This window comes from Suncus etruscus, chromosome 5, assembly GCF_024139225.1.
Source record: "Suncus etruscus isolate mSunEtr1 chromosome 5, mSunEtr1.pri.cur, whole genome shotgun sequence".
Taxonomy (NCBI): domain Eukaryota; kingdom Metazoa; phylum Chordata; class Mammalia; order Eulipotyphla; family Soricidae; genus Suncus; species Suncus etruscus.
This window is the reverse complement of record NC_064852.1, coordinates 139,306,740-139,320,377: the sequence shown is the minus strand read 5'-3', so window position 1 is coordinate 139,320,377 and position 13,638 is coordinate 139,306,740. Positions and strand designations below refer to the sequence as shown.

General features: G+C 33.9%; 1 non-coding gene across 1 annotated transcript; it reads right to left on the bottom strand.

Moving 5' to 3' along the window:
• Positions 1 to 13,160: 13,160 nt before the first annotated feature.
• Positions 13,161 to 13,293, bottom strand: LOC126010059 (small nucleolar RNA SNORA51). Its single transcript, XR_007496198.1, has one exon. It is a non-coding gene; the product is annotated as a small nucleolar RNA SNORA51 (small nucleolar RNA).
• Positions 13,294 to 13,638: the final 345 nt, after the last annotated feature.

The window sequence follows — 13,638 nt, the reverse complement described above, 5'->3', positions numbered from 1 at the left end:
AAAACCCAGTCACATAGGAAAATACATCACTCATTGAAAATCTACATTAGAGGGGCCAGAACGGTAACACAGTGGTAAGGCCTTATACGTGGCTGATCCAGGACAGACCTCGGTTCAATCCCCCATTGTCCCATATGGTCCCCAAGCCAGGAGTGATTTCTGAGTGCATAGCCAGGAGTAACCCCTGAGCTTCAAAGGATGTGGCCCAAAAACAAAAACAAAAAGAAAAGAAAAGAAAATCTACATTAGAGTCTTAAAATAAAAAAGGTTAGGTACTGAACAGGCAGAGTCTACACATATGATCCCAATAGTTGCTGCATAATCTACACAAATTTTTGTATTTAAGAGCCTGGAGAGAACATATAATGGGCAAAATACTTGTCAACATCTGACTGACCTGCCTGGGTTCATTCATTTGGTTCTTTATGCATCTACAGGAACAATCACTGAATATAGAGTGAATATGAAGCTCTGAGCATTGTAGGGTATGAATAAATTATTTACTTTGATTTTATTTTTGTTTTTCTTGGAGGAGGGCACATCTGGTGATGCTCAGGGGTTACTCCTGGCTATGGGCTCAAAAATCGCTCCTGGCTTGGGGAACTATATGGGATGTGGGTGATCGAACCTTAGTCCATAGATCTGGCCCTCTTTACTTTGATTTTAACACAAAGTAGTGTTAAAGCCCTCTTTACTTTGATTTTAACACAAAGTAGTGTTTAAGTTTCCATTTGAAAAGACATAGTAGGTCAACAGATAGTCATCCCTTAAGAGGAATTCCACAGTGGAGCAGGAAAATATAGTCATAAATCAAAGATTAGATTGCCACCTCTCCTAAGGAAATCATCTATTTTAAATTGTATGGAAACAATAATTGTTGACAAGTATATGGTCATAAGGAACTCAAATTTACTTTTATTGAGACTATTCTTTGATTTATTCTCTATGGAAATTATTTTGGAGACCTCAAACATAGAAATGACACTTCCATATGATGCAGAAACTCACCCATAGACCCATAGCCCAAAGGTTACTGAACCATATATTCAAAAGAATATAAACACAGCTCTGTTCTCTATAGTTTTACAATATGCAAGATATGGAAACAACCCAAAATGCTTCCAGACAAGTGAATAACAAAATATAGGTATATATTCACATAATATAATACCATTAATTTATGAGAATATGTGATATCTTGTTGTTTGCTGAAACTTGAATGGTATTGGAGGGTGTCATGTTAAATAAAATGAAAAAATCATATAACAGAAGATCTCACTTATTTGTGTAGTAAAAAAAACTAAAACAAAATTCCAAAATACCAAACATATCTAATGGAAATAGATCCTATAGATCCTGAGATATGGTCAATAAAGCATAGGAGAGACAAAGTTGGGGGAAAGAAACTTGGGATAGTGGAGGAGAAACCTTACCTCATGGCTTTCTTGGTGCAATATTACTCAAAAATGCACAATAATATCAAAACTGTTGCAAAGCTTTAAACCTCAACAACTGTCTTCTAAAATTTAAAACAATAGTTTCACAAAAATAGTAAATCAATAAACAACAGAGATATGAATGTTAGATTTTGTAGATAAAATCAATAAATTAGATGTTAATATAGGATATATCAAAATCAAAGAACATGTAAAAAATTACAAATGATCAATATATGAGATTTATGGGATGAACCAGGGACATATCTCAGTGGTACATTTAAATACAATGTCTTGTCTCACTTGTCCTGCAGGTAGTGAGATAACAGGCATCCACTATTTGGCTGAAAAATAAGAAACAAGAAGGGCAGGAGGTCGGTCTCTAAAGATCCTCGAGTTTATTATTCTAAGCTCATCTTTTAAGGCAAAGGTTACATACGTGGTTACTTAAGAATCACATGTTAGGATTACATAAGGCATGAATGTTTATATATTTTCATCCCATATAAGTCCATCATATGTTCACTACATGGCTACTTTCTGGAGTGTTTTTCTCTTTACCAAATATGGGCAGATACAGAACTATGACTTTGCAGTGAGAGCTATGTCCTTCTGTGCCATTTGACACAGGAACCTCTTTCTTAGGGCAGCTCCTTCTACATGTTCCCTGCTAGCCAGATAGCTCCAAACAGTCTAAAGTAGAACGTGTGAGATTAGTTGGTTCAATTTCTGGGAGGGAGAAAAGGAGGGAAGGACAGTGGGAGTAGAGGGAAAGAAAGAGAAAGATCAATTCATTGGTTGATTTGTGAATTACTGTCACAAATAATAACATTTTCATTATAAGAATTTTATAAAAAAAGAACAGAGAAAGAGAGAATAATTGAGAATTCCTTTAATAAGAGAAAGGAGAAATATATTTAGATTTAAAAAATCAAAGTGTTTCAAACAAAATAAAGCCAAGCAAATGTATAAAACACATTATAATTAAAATGGCAAAAGCCAGATGCAGAGATAAAATAGTGATAGCAACATGATAAAGGAAAATAATTATATACTAGTTAGACAATATAATACAGCAGTTTTATGAAATACAACTCTATAATCTAGAAGAATCGTCATATTTAGTCAATGAATTAAATGAAGAAGACCACTAAATTATAACACTTGATCCAATGAGATTATCTTTTACATTAAAAAGTGATTAAATTTTTTTTCAATTAAAGAACAGATGAGGTCGTGGGCATGAGCTAGCTTTCCATGAATACTAAATTTTCCTTCTATAAAAGAAAAATCTCACACAGCAGCTATGGATACTTAAAAATAACTTAAAATTACTTTCTCTGACTATGAAATAATCCTTACTTATATTGTCTGTAATATTATTTTAAATTAATTTGGTTCATTGACTCACACTGGGTATATCACAATGTGGAACAAATTCAGAACAGTAGAAGTTATTATTTAAATTATCTTAAAGTACAGTAGTATATGAGTGCAGGAAAAATAGATTCTACAAAAGCATGAGGGAGCTAAAGCAATGAAGCCTCCTATTTCTAATTCTTTACAACCATCAGTATAGTCATTGAATTTACATATTCAATAGTTTTCCTAAAATAAAATAGATTATATAAAAGGCAATGCAAACACTACTTAACAGAAATGCAACAGCTATACATTACATTCATGAGAATTAAGACCACACTATAAAAATATGAATTTTTCTAAGTAGATTTACTTTACCAGCATTGTGAATAAAATTAATGAAAATAAATACAGTGATTATTTCAAGTGATACAGGATTTCTTTACTTTCTAAATTTTTTTCTGAGCTTTATTTTAGAACAATAAGATACTAAGCCATGAAAATTAAAGTATCTAATACAGATTACCTCAAAGTTATTTGATATGATTATTGATATGACATGCAACATCTATACCATTAAAATAATTTTGGAGATTTTTGTTATACCGTTTTTGAAACAATAGATTCAGTTTTCCCTATATTTATGTTTTGGGTCAAAATGTAAGTTGTAATATTTTACAGTGTGGTATGACATGAAACTAAAATTATTTGAAATAGGAAGTAATTTTTGTCATACTATGTTTTATTATCTTCTAGATGGAAAGGATAGGCCAAATGTTTTCTCATTTTTCCAATATATTAAGAAACACTGCACTTGCATCTACTATCCAGTTCATTGTAAATATATTGTATAACTTATAAGCATTATTGGCATATTGGGGAAAGAGAATTTGAGTATTCATTAACTAGGTTATATATTTTCAAACAAGTTGGTATTTGTGCACTAGCAGTAGGAAAACTAAAAATAAAACTTTGGATACCTTAAAAGATACTTTGGCTAATATTTATATATTTCTATGTATCTTATAAATTTTAATTAGCTATTATTTCATTACTTTTCCTGAAAAGAACATTTCACAATATTTATATTCTGACTTAGGCACAAATTCCAAACTGATTATGCCAATAGTTGGCTATTTACTTAAACTTTATAACTGAATCCAACACTGCAAATAAAAAATATAAAACAACTTATTTAACACATATATTATGGCTACTATACACTATTAACACTATATTGTTTTTATACTAATAATCAAAATTTGTAAAGCAACAATATCTATGATTCAATCTTTAGGCAATTTGGTATTTTTCTGCAAATGAAATACCAAAAAAGGGTAAATAATATAAGCACTTGCTTTACTTGTAAATACAAAAAACTATTATCAATTTTTTAAAAAACATTTATAAACTAAAGTGTTTTTCACAATTATAGATTATAAAAAATTAAATACTGTGTTAGCACAGCAGTAAGGCATTTGCCTTGCATATAGCTGACCAGGAATGGATTCCAGTTCAATCCCTGGCATCCTATATGGTCCCCTGAGCCTGCCAGGAGTGATTTCTAAGCACAGAGCTAGGACTAACCACTGAGAGCTGCCAGGTGTGGCCCAAAATCCAAAAATAAAACAAACAAACAAACATTTATCAATTCATTAATTTTAGTTAAAAGTTCAATTCATATTAGTTTTACTTCTGCTATTACAATTATTCTTTGTATCTGTGCAGTTTCTAGATATTTCAAATGGTTTCAATCATTGTGTGACTAGTTACCAATTTTGAATTTTAATAAGTCATTGAGTAATAGGAAGAACCTCTTTGTTTTGTGCAGTTTATTCAGTGTGGAGGTCACTCAGCTGGTGCTTAGAATTTGCTTCTGACTGTGTGCTTAGGTATTAATCTTAATGGGATTCAAGAGACAATAGGCCATGATCCAACACAATATAACTGAGAAACCCAACTACAAAGACATAAACAAAGAAACAAACAAAAAATAAATAATTAATACATTTTAAAGACGATTTCAATTTATTTTCTGGAATAAACGATCAATAGTAAATTGGCTGGTGAATTTGACTTGCATGCAGCTGACTTGGTTTGATTTTACCTGCACTCCTTATGCTTGCAGATATCCACCAGAAGTGAATATGGAATATAGAACTAGGAATGACTTCTAAGCACAGCCAGAAAGGATGCCCCCTAACCCCTTACCATACACTCCCAAAAATATAGTATTTTAAATAAAGTATTTTACCTAATATTGAAAAGCATTCAAACAGCAAATACAATGTTTATCATAAACACTCATTTGTATTATTGATATTTATTCTAAGTATTGATTTAAGTAAATAGTGCACATTTGTCTAGTTGATTTTTTAATACACTAGTATGAGACATGACAATAGTCGCATGTCCCACATGAAAATATTAAGTGAGGAATTCAAAACAACAAAAAATAGTAATGCTGAATATGTAGTGGAGCATTGTAGTAGTTCAGAGCCAACATCATTATTGAGGTTACAGTATCAAAGAATTACTCTTTTCTTCCATAGACTAAGTATTGTGTGTAATAAGAAAAGGGTAACATTTATATGCAGTTGTTTATTTAGGATTTTGTTTCTATATTTTTAATGATAATTTATTTTTAAATATTGGCATTCTCTTTTACACCCCCAATTAAAATACATTTTGATAACATTTTAAAATATTTGTCTCTCAGAGGGGTCATATAAATTGCTAAATGAAATCAGTTCATGTTTTACATACACACCCTGTCCACCACATGGTATTTATGATATCTTATTACAGGGCACAACTGAAGCAATTGAGTGTTGCCTCAAGACAAAAGACAAAGACTCCAATAGCAAAACTGAAAGGTGGAATTAAAGTGATAATAAAATTTTGTGCTTGAGCTGGAGCAATAGCACAGTAGGAAGGGTGCTTGCTTTGCTGCAGCCGATCCAGGTTTTAACCAAACTCATCCCTATGGTCCCCTGAGGCTGCCAAAGTGATTTCTGAGTGCAGAGCCAGAAGTAATCGCTATGGGCCAGTGGGTATAGCCCAGAAACCAAGACAATTAAAAATAAAATTAAGTAAAATGTGGGGCCGGGCGGTGGCGCTGGAGGTAAGGTGCCTGCCTTGCCTGCTCTAGCCTAGGACGGACCGCGGTTCGATCCCCCGGCGTCCCATATGGTCCCCCAAGAAGCCAGGAGCAACTTCTGAGCGCATAGCCAGGAGTAACCCCTGAGCGTCACAGGGTGTGGCCCAAAAACCAAAAAAAAAAAAAAATTAAGTAAAATGTAATACTACATGACATGTAGTATTTATAGCATATTAATCAAATTGTTATAATGTAATAATATATGTGTATTACTCACACACATTTCATTTTTTTTCTATCTTCAAGACTCACTGTATTTGCCACAATTTCAATTTAAGTTGCCCTAAAGAAATGTTAAGCACTAACCTTTATGTATAGCAAATATAAAAAATGTGAATATCAGGATTTTATTTTTACAAAATATAAATTATTTACTCATTGCATGATAGATATCCAGCGGTGTTTGTAATGCTGCTGAAAAAAGTAAGACAAATTAATACAATTTTATTTGCCTATAAACATTTATGCTAATTTTCACATTAAAAATTTATGAAGTTAAAGTATGAAAAATCATTAGAACAGGGTAGATTTTAAGTCCCTGCTGGACTAAATTTAGGATGGGCATGGAGTTTTAAGGTGATATGAAAGAATCAACAAGATCTTTATGTTTTCAAAAAAGAAGATGGTGAAATTAGTCTGAATGCAGTATTTTAGAAGAAAAATTAGCAGAAATGGTATCGAGATGTTTGCAGTAATGTGTCAAAGAGTGATATTTCGTGGGGGGAGGGGTCACTCCCAGCAGCATTCAGAGGTTATTCCTGACTCTATGCTCAGAAATCGCTCCTGGCAGGCTCAGGGGACCATATGGGATGCTGGGATTCGAACCACCGTCCTTCTGCATGTAAGGCAAACGCCTTACCTCCATGCTATCTCTCTGGCCCCCAAAGAGTGATACATTTTAATAAAGGAAAAACAAGTTAAGGCAAGGGTTTATTATACATTAAACACTTACACACGAGTTCAAAGTCCAGTTCATATCATCTGAACACTGATGCTAAGTGTGCAATGTGAAAATACAGTCGCAGCTCAATAGCATATTTCTCATTTTATGTTACATTCAACTGTTTGTGTTTAACGTGAACCCTTGAGATCCAGTCTTTACATTTGATTTATTTTTATTTGTAATAATTTTTATTTTTTGTTTTGTTTGTTTGTTTTGCCACACCTGGTGATGCTCAGCTGTTACTTCTGGCTTTGTGCTTGGAAATCGCTCCTGACTAGATGTCAGGGGATAGAACCATGTTTCCATCTTCAGCTAGTGCGCAAGGCAGATGCTTTATGCCCTGCGCCACTGCTCCAGCCCTCACAATAAAATTTAAGGTACATAGTGACAATGAATCAGGGCCATTCCCACCACTAGTGTTGCTCTCCCTCCACCGCTGTTCCCAGCATGCATTCCATATCTCCCTCCTTTGGCCCCCGGAATGCTCATGTAGTTCCCCTCTTTTACAGCTTGATGTAGATTGGGTATCGATTTTATTGTAGATGACGTTGGGTTTGGTGTTTAAGACTGATCACTTTTTATTTCCACTCCGTCCATTCATTTTTTTTTTTTTTTTGTCAATATATGGGGCAGAGCAAGATGATTCAAATTACGTGGTTCTGTTGGGGGAAAAAAAAAAGAAAAGAAAAGAAAAAAGAAAAAAAATGGGAGGTGTCCGTCTAGAGCTTATAAATATCGATTTTAAAGAAGAAAGGGACAAAAGAAGAAAAGGATAACAAAAAAGCACTGCAACTATCTAAAATAAACAAAAAAAAAAAACCAAAATAACAAGATCTTGAAGCATACTGTCATGGGAACAACTACAGGCTCTGTACACACTTATTTTCACAACCCAAAGTCTTTTTATGGTGCCAGAAACTTTTTGCTCAGTTGTGGATGATAAGATCAGGTCTCTGTAACTAGAGATCTTGGTATTTACACAGGTCATAAGACAAATGCTACGATATAGTCTTCCTTTACAGTTCTAGAAGGTCTATCAGTCTTCTGTAATTAGTGGTCTTGGTTTTGCAGAGATTCTAGGACAAAGCCTAGGATTAAGTCTTTCATTGTGTTTCCAGAGGTTCTGCTTCCTTGTAGTTGTAGAAGTCAGACCTCAGGAATTAGAGATATTGGTTATTAATAAATCCTACACTGAAGCCTAGGTTAGGGACTTTCTTAGTATAGGTTCTGCCCAGTCATGGTTGTCAAAGTCAGTCTTCTGTAGTAAGCGATCCTGGTTTTTGCACAGATCTAAGGGCCACGTGTCTTCTGATTGCATCTTACCTTTAGAGAATGAGTTAGGACAACCTGCTCTTAGATCAAGTTGTTGCTGTTTCCTCATTGTTTAGATGTCATATCAAAACCGGTGCAAGTAAGTGCCAGAGCAGCCTTAGGAATTTTTCAGGGGGAGTTAGGTTTCTGGTGTTGTTGCAGTGAATTGTATCAGTTTTATGCCTGGCATCTAGAGTTTAGGATTGGACAGTTGCTGTCTGATCACATAGAGTCTAAGTTGGGTTGGTATGACATACGGTCAGGTGGGAGGCGCCCCTGAGATCCAGTCTTATACACTTTAAAGATGAATTACTATTAACTAGAATATCTATGTTGTGCAGTACACTTCTAGAAAATTTTTATTAACTAATATATTAAACATGTTGGAATATCACTGATATATCATCAGATTTTAAGAAGTAATTGAAGGGCTGGGGAGATAGCACAGTGCTAGAGCATTTGCCTTGTATGTGGACAACCTAGTACGGACCCAGGTTCGATTCTCAGCATCTCATATGGTCCCTAGAGCCTGTCAGGAGTGATTATGAGAGCAGAGCCAGGAGTAATCTCTGAGATCTGCTGTTTGTGGCCCAAAAACAAACAAACAAACAAACAAACAATTTAATTGAAATGACATAGGACTGTAGTAGGGAGTTGTGAACACTTTGGTCGTAGAGGGAAATAGTGATTTTGTACATCAATACTGTTGACTTTAATTCTAATATAACTACCTAAATTAAAAACAAATTTGAAAAATCTTTAAATAAATAAATAAATCTCTAAATAAAAAGATAGACTTATCAGTGTAAACTATTGGTGCAAGATGAATGTAGAGGTGAGGCTGAATGTATCTGAAATCTCTATATTTCTAGCTAAATTTTGTTTAAGACCAAACTTTCTCCTGAGTATGCAATTATAAATTCATATAATCTCTATATGGACCTATCAGTGAATTCAATAAGCTTTCAATCAGTTAGAAAAGAGTTAATTTGTAAAAGCTTGAATATCAGAATAATAGAATGCTTAGAGAAGTATTTGCTGGTCAGAAAACCTTATTGGGTTCAAACCCTCAATTATGTTCCCCCGAGTCTGACAGGAACAAGGAATAATCCATTAACACCATTAGGTATAGACCCTGTCCTCCAAAAACAACAACAACAACAACAAAATCTGATGGAATAAAAATTGGGGGGGGGGAGTGCTTTTACCTTACACATTTTTAAAGACATTAAGTTATCAACATTCAAATCATGGAAATTAGAGTAGAATTTCCTAATAAATTATGCAGGAACACCACTTTGATCAATAAATATGTGCTGGAAGCAAGAAAGATGATTTCAGATATGCATAGATAAAAATATACAAAATACCTATGGGACACAATTAACACACATTGGTGGCTCTCTCCTGGTTACAAATAGTCAAAAATTATGTGTACTTTTTCAATCCAAACTCTAGACTGGGGATGAAATTTTTTCATCAGATTCTATCACTTCACTGGTCTTGTAGACAGTTAATGAAGTGAAATCTTTTAGGTCTTGGACCCATTAGCCCAGTCAGTAACTCAACTAAGATATTTTCTTGGTGATCATTGCTAAGATATTTTCCTCAAGAAACTCAAATATATATTTATAATTCAGACAATATAGCAAAATATTAAGGGTATATATAATCAAAGCCCCAGGCTTCAAAATGAGGATCTGGTGAGATGCGGCTTTAGATGCAAACATTATCTCATGAAATAATCCATCAGTGAAAAGGTACAAGAATTGTTTCAGGAAATTCAGCACACAAGCCAAGAAACCCACCACACAACCCTTCTATTCTTAAGAAGGAAAGCAGCTTAGTGGAGGAAGACCAAAGAATGAGCCCTACCTTCCTCAGACACTTGCTTTTATTGTCAAGAACCAGGCCACAATCTAGGGTGGGAGATCAATACCAAGTAGAAATTAACCCAGTAATCCCATCACCAGATCACACCCTAGGGTGGAGTTTGAATATTGATTAGGGAGGAACCATTAAGACCAGTAATCCAACAGGCATTTATTTATCTTTCCAATCATGTATAATGTATGTAATATTTATAGCAATCTATGTCTATAGGTATGTGTAGAGATAGATGATAGATAAATAGATAGATAGATAGATAGATGATAGATAGATAGATAGATAGATAGATAGATAGATAGATAGATAGATAGATAGTGGGTGCATGGGTGGATAATGAATGAATGGATGGATAGATAGATACATAAATACATGATAGATAGATAGATAGATAGATAGATAGATTGATTGATTGATTGATAGGTAGGTAGATAGATAGATGATAGATAGATAGATAGATAGATAGATAGATAGATAGATAGATAGATAGATAGATAGATAGATAGCATGGTCAACAAGACTGCTTATATTATAGGAGTAGAATTTCTTACTCCCTTATTGATTTTTTGTTTTTTTTTCTTTTCTTATTTTGTTTTGTTTTGTTTTGTTTCTTTTTACTTCTTTCCCCTTTCTTCTTCCAAAGGGATACTTACAGCACCTAGACAGACTCCTCCCATTTCCCTTCTTATATCTCCAATAGAGCCACATTACTGGAATCACCTTGATGAGCATCATAATTGGAGGGAGAAAAATGGATGGTACCAAGACCAGACAGTCATATGTTCATTTGGTGGAAATAAAAATGATCAGATTTGAATATGAAATCCAAAGTCAACTACAACAGCAATGATACGCAATCTACAACAAGCTGTACATGGGGGAACAGTTGCACTAGCATTATGGGGGTAGAGAAGGGGAAAGTGGGATGCATGCTGGGAACAGAGTTGGAGGGAGGACAACACTGGTGGTGGGAATGCTCCTCATTCATTATTACTATGTGCCTTAAATATTTCAGTGAAAGATTTGTAATTCACTTTGCCCACGATAAAAAAAAGTAAGTCTCCATACAACACCCACTGCTAAAAATGACAATAGTCCTTTATCACAATGCATTGACTCCCTCCCTATTTAGTTATGATCCCCACTAGGACCACATTCTCACCTAATCTCTACTACACTCAGTTATGGGGTCAGAATCCAGGGGATTATTTTAATTGGTTTTGTCTGATTTCTTTTATTTATTTATTTATTTATTTATTTATTTATTTTTGGAGAAGGGAATACCCCATGGCATTCAGAGATTTTTCATGGCCCTGTGCTCAGAAATTATTCCTTATGATTTTGGGGACCTTGTGGGATCCCCAGGATAAAAACCAGGTTTGCTATGTACAAGACAAGCATCTTTTCCACTATATTATTGCTCTGGCCCCATTATTGTATGATTCTTGCCTCTTTCTTTATAGAACTAATATGAAGATGATTAATGTTTATCTTTTCCATTCTGACTTGTTTGTTTGTTTTGTTTTTCTGGGCCACCTCAGTGTAGCTCAGGGGTTCCTCCTGGCTCAAAGCTCAGAAATCGCCTTTTGGACTGCTCAGGGTACTTTATGGGATGCCGGATTCAAACCTGGGTTGCTTGCATCAAAGCAAATGCCCTACTTACTGTATTATTACTCCGGTCCCTTTGTTCTGACTTATTTTGCTTTCAAGGACCATTTTCTATTCTATCAATATTAGAAAAAAGGCAAAATTTCACATTTTATAACTAATTATCATAGTTGAATGTATATGCCATTTATTATATTTACTTTTATTTATTATTATAAATACCACATATTTATTCACTCAACTCTCATTTCACACTAGACATGTTTATATATTGTAGCTGTTATTCTAACAGTTACAATGAACATAAATGTTGATATAGCATTTAAAATGAGCACATTCATGTTTTTCACATAGATTCCTAGAAGTGGTCAACTGGATCATATTGAAGATAGAGTTTAAATATTGTGAAAAATGCTCTATGTTGTTTCTCAGTGATGCTGAGCTAATTTCAATTCCTATCAGTACTCTATATTCAAGGACTTCCTTTATTTCACATACTCTTAGTAGTACCTTCTTCTGAGCTTTAGATTTTTGCAAAATACCCACAGTGGCGCAGGGGCCAATACCAGCATTTGATTCTTAGGGATCATTCTTTGGGGCTTCAGAGATCATAGAATACTGGGACTTAAACTGCTGTCTTCATGCACAGGTTTCTAACCTTTTTATTTATTTTTTAAAATTTAAGTACTGTGGTTACAAAATAGTTCGTGGTTGAGTTTCAGTCAAACAATATACACCCTCCTTCACCAGTGCACATTTCTCTTCAACAATGTCCCCAATATCCCTTCCCCTTCAAACCTGCCTGTATCTAAGAAGACATTCTTTTTCTTTCTTCTTTCTTTCTTTCCTTCTTTCTTTCTTTCTTTCTTTCCTTCTTTCTTTCTTTCTTTCTTTATTTCTTTCTTTCTTTCCTTCCTTCTTTCCTTCCTTCCTTCCTTCCTTCCTTTCTTCCTTTCTTCTTTCTTTCTTTCTTTCTTCTTTCTCTTTCTTCTTTCTTCTTCTTTCTTTCTTTCTTCTTCTTTCTTTTCTTTCTTTCTTTCTTTCTTTCTTTTTCTTTCTTTCTTTCTTTCTTTCTTTCTTTCTTTCTTTCTTTCTTCTTTCTTTCTTTTCTTTCTTTCTTTTCTTTCTTTCTTTCTTTCTTTCTTTCTTTCTTTCTTTCTTTCTTCTTTTCTTTCTTTCTTTCTACTTTCTTTTTCTCTCTCTTTCCTCTCAATTATTATTTCTCTTTTGACTCTGTAGTTGGTGTTACCATTAATGGAGGCTACTATGTATATCATGTTATCTTCTTTCAGCACTCCATTTCTGTCCAGAGTGTTCAGTTACAATTATCACTGTCATAGTGGCCCCTTCTTGACTGTAAATGCAATCTAAGCTCCTTATCATAGGATTCCTGCAATAAAGTTATCCTCCTGGATCTCATCTCTATAGGTTTCTGATCTTTTTATTTTTATTTTTTTGTCCCCCAATTCACAATACAGACCAGGCAAAGGGCCTAGGTTGAAGTGTATATGGGGTGCATTTACTGTACCTCCTCTTTCTATACAGTCAGTGTAAAGAAGACAGCCTGTGGTAAGAATTGGGAGGCCTTATCTTTTCTTTTCTTTTTTTGATTTTTTAATTTATATAACTTGATTATTAAATGATATATTTTTTTTCTTCTATTCAGTAGGAAGTATTTCTGATTCAATACTTTAGCAGTTAAGCAGTGCTGTTACTTTTATGCAAATATGTTGGTCTATTTCAAATTTGCTCCATTGCTAATGGATTTGTTTCTACAAAGATATCACTGAAGTCTTTACCATATATTAGTTTGCCTTTTTTCTATATTTTATGATCTGACTCTAACTTCCAAGGTTTTACTAAAAATACATGAAAAAATGAATATAATAGAACACAGAATTGAGCACCAGGATAAAAATCGCAATTAATTT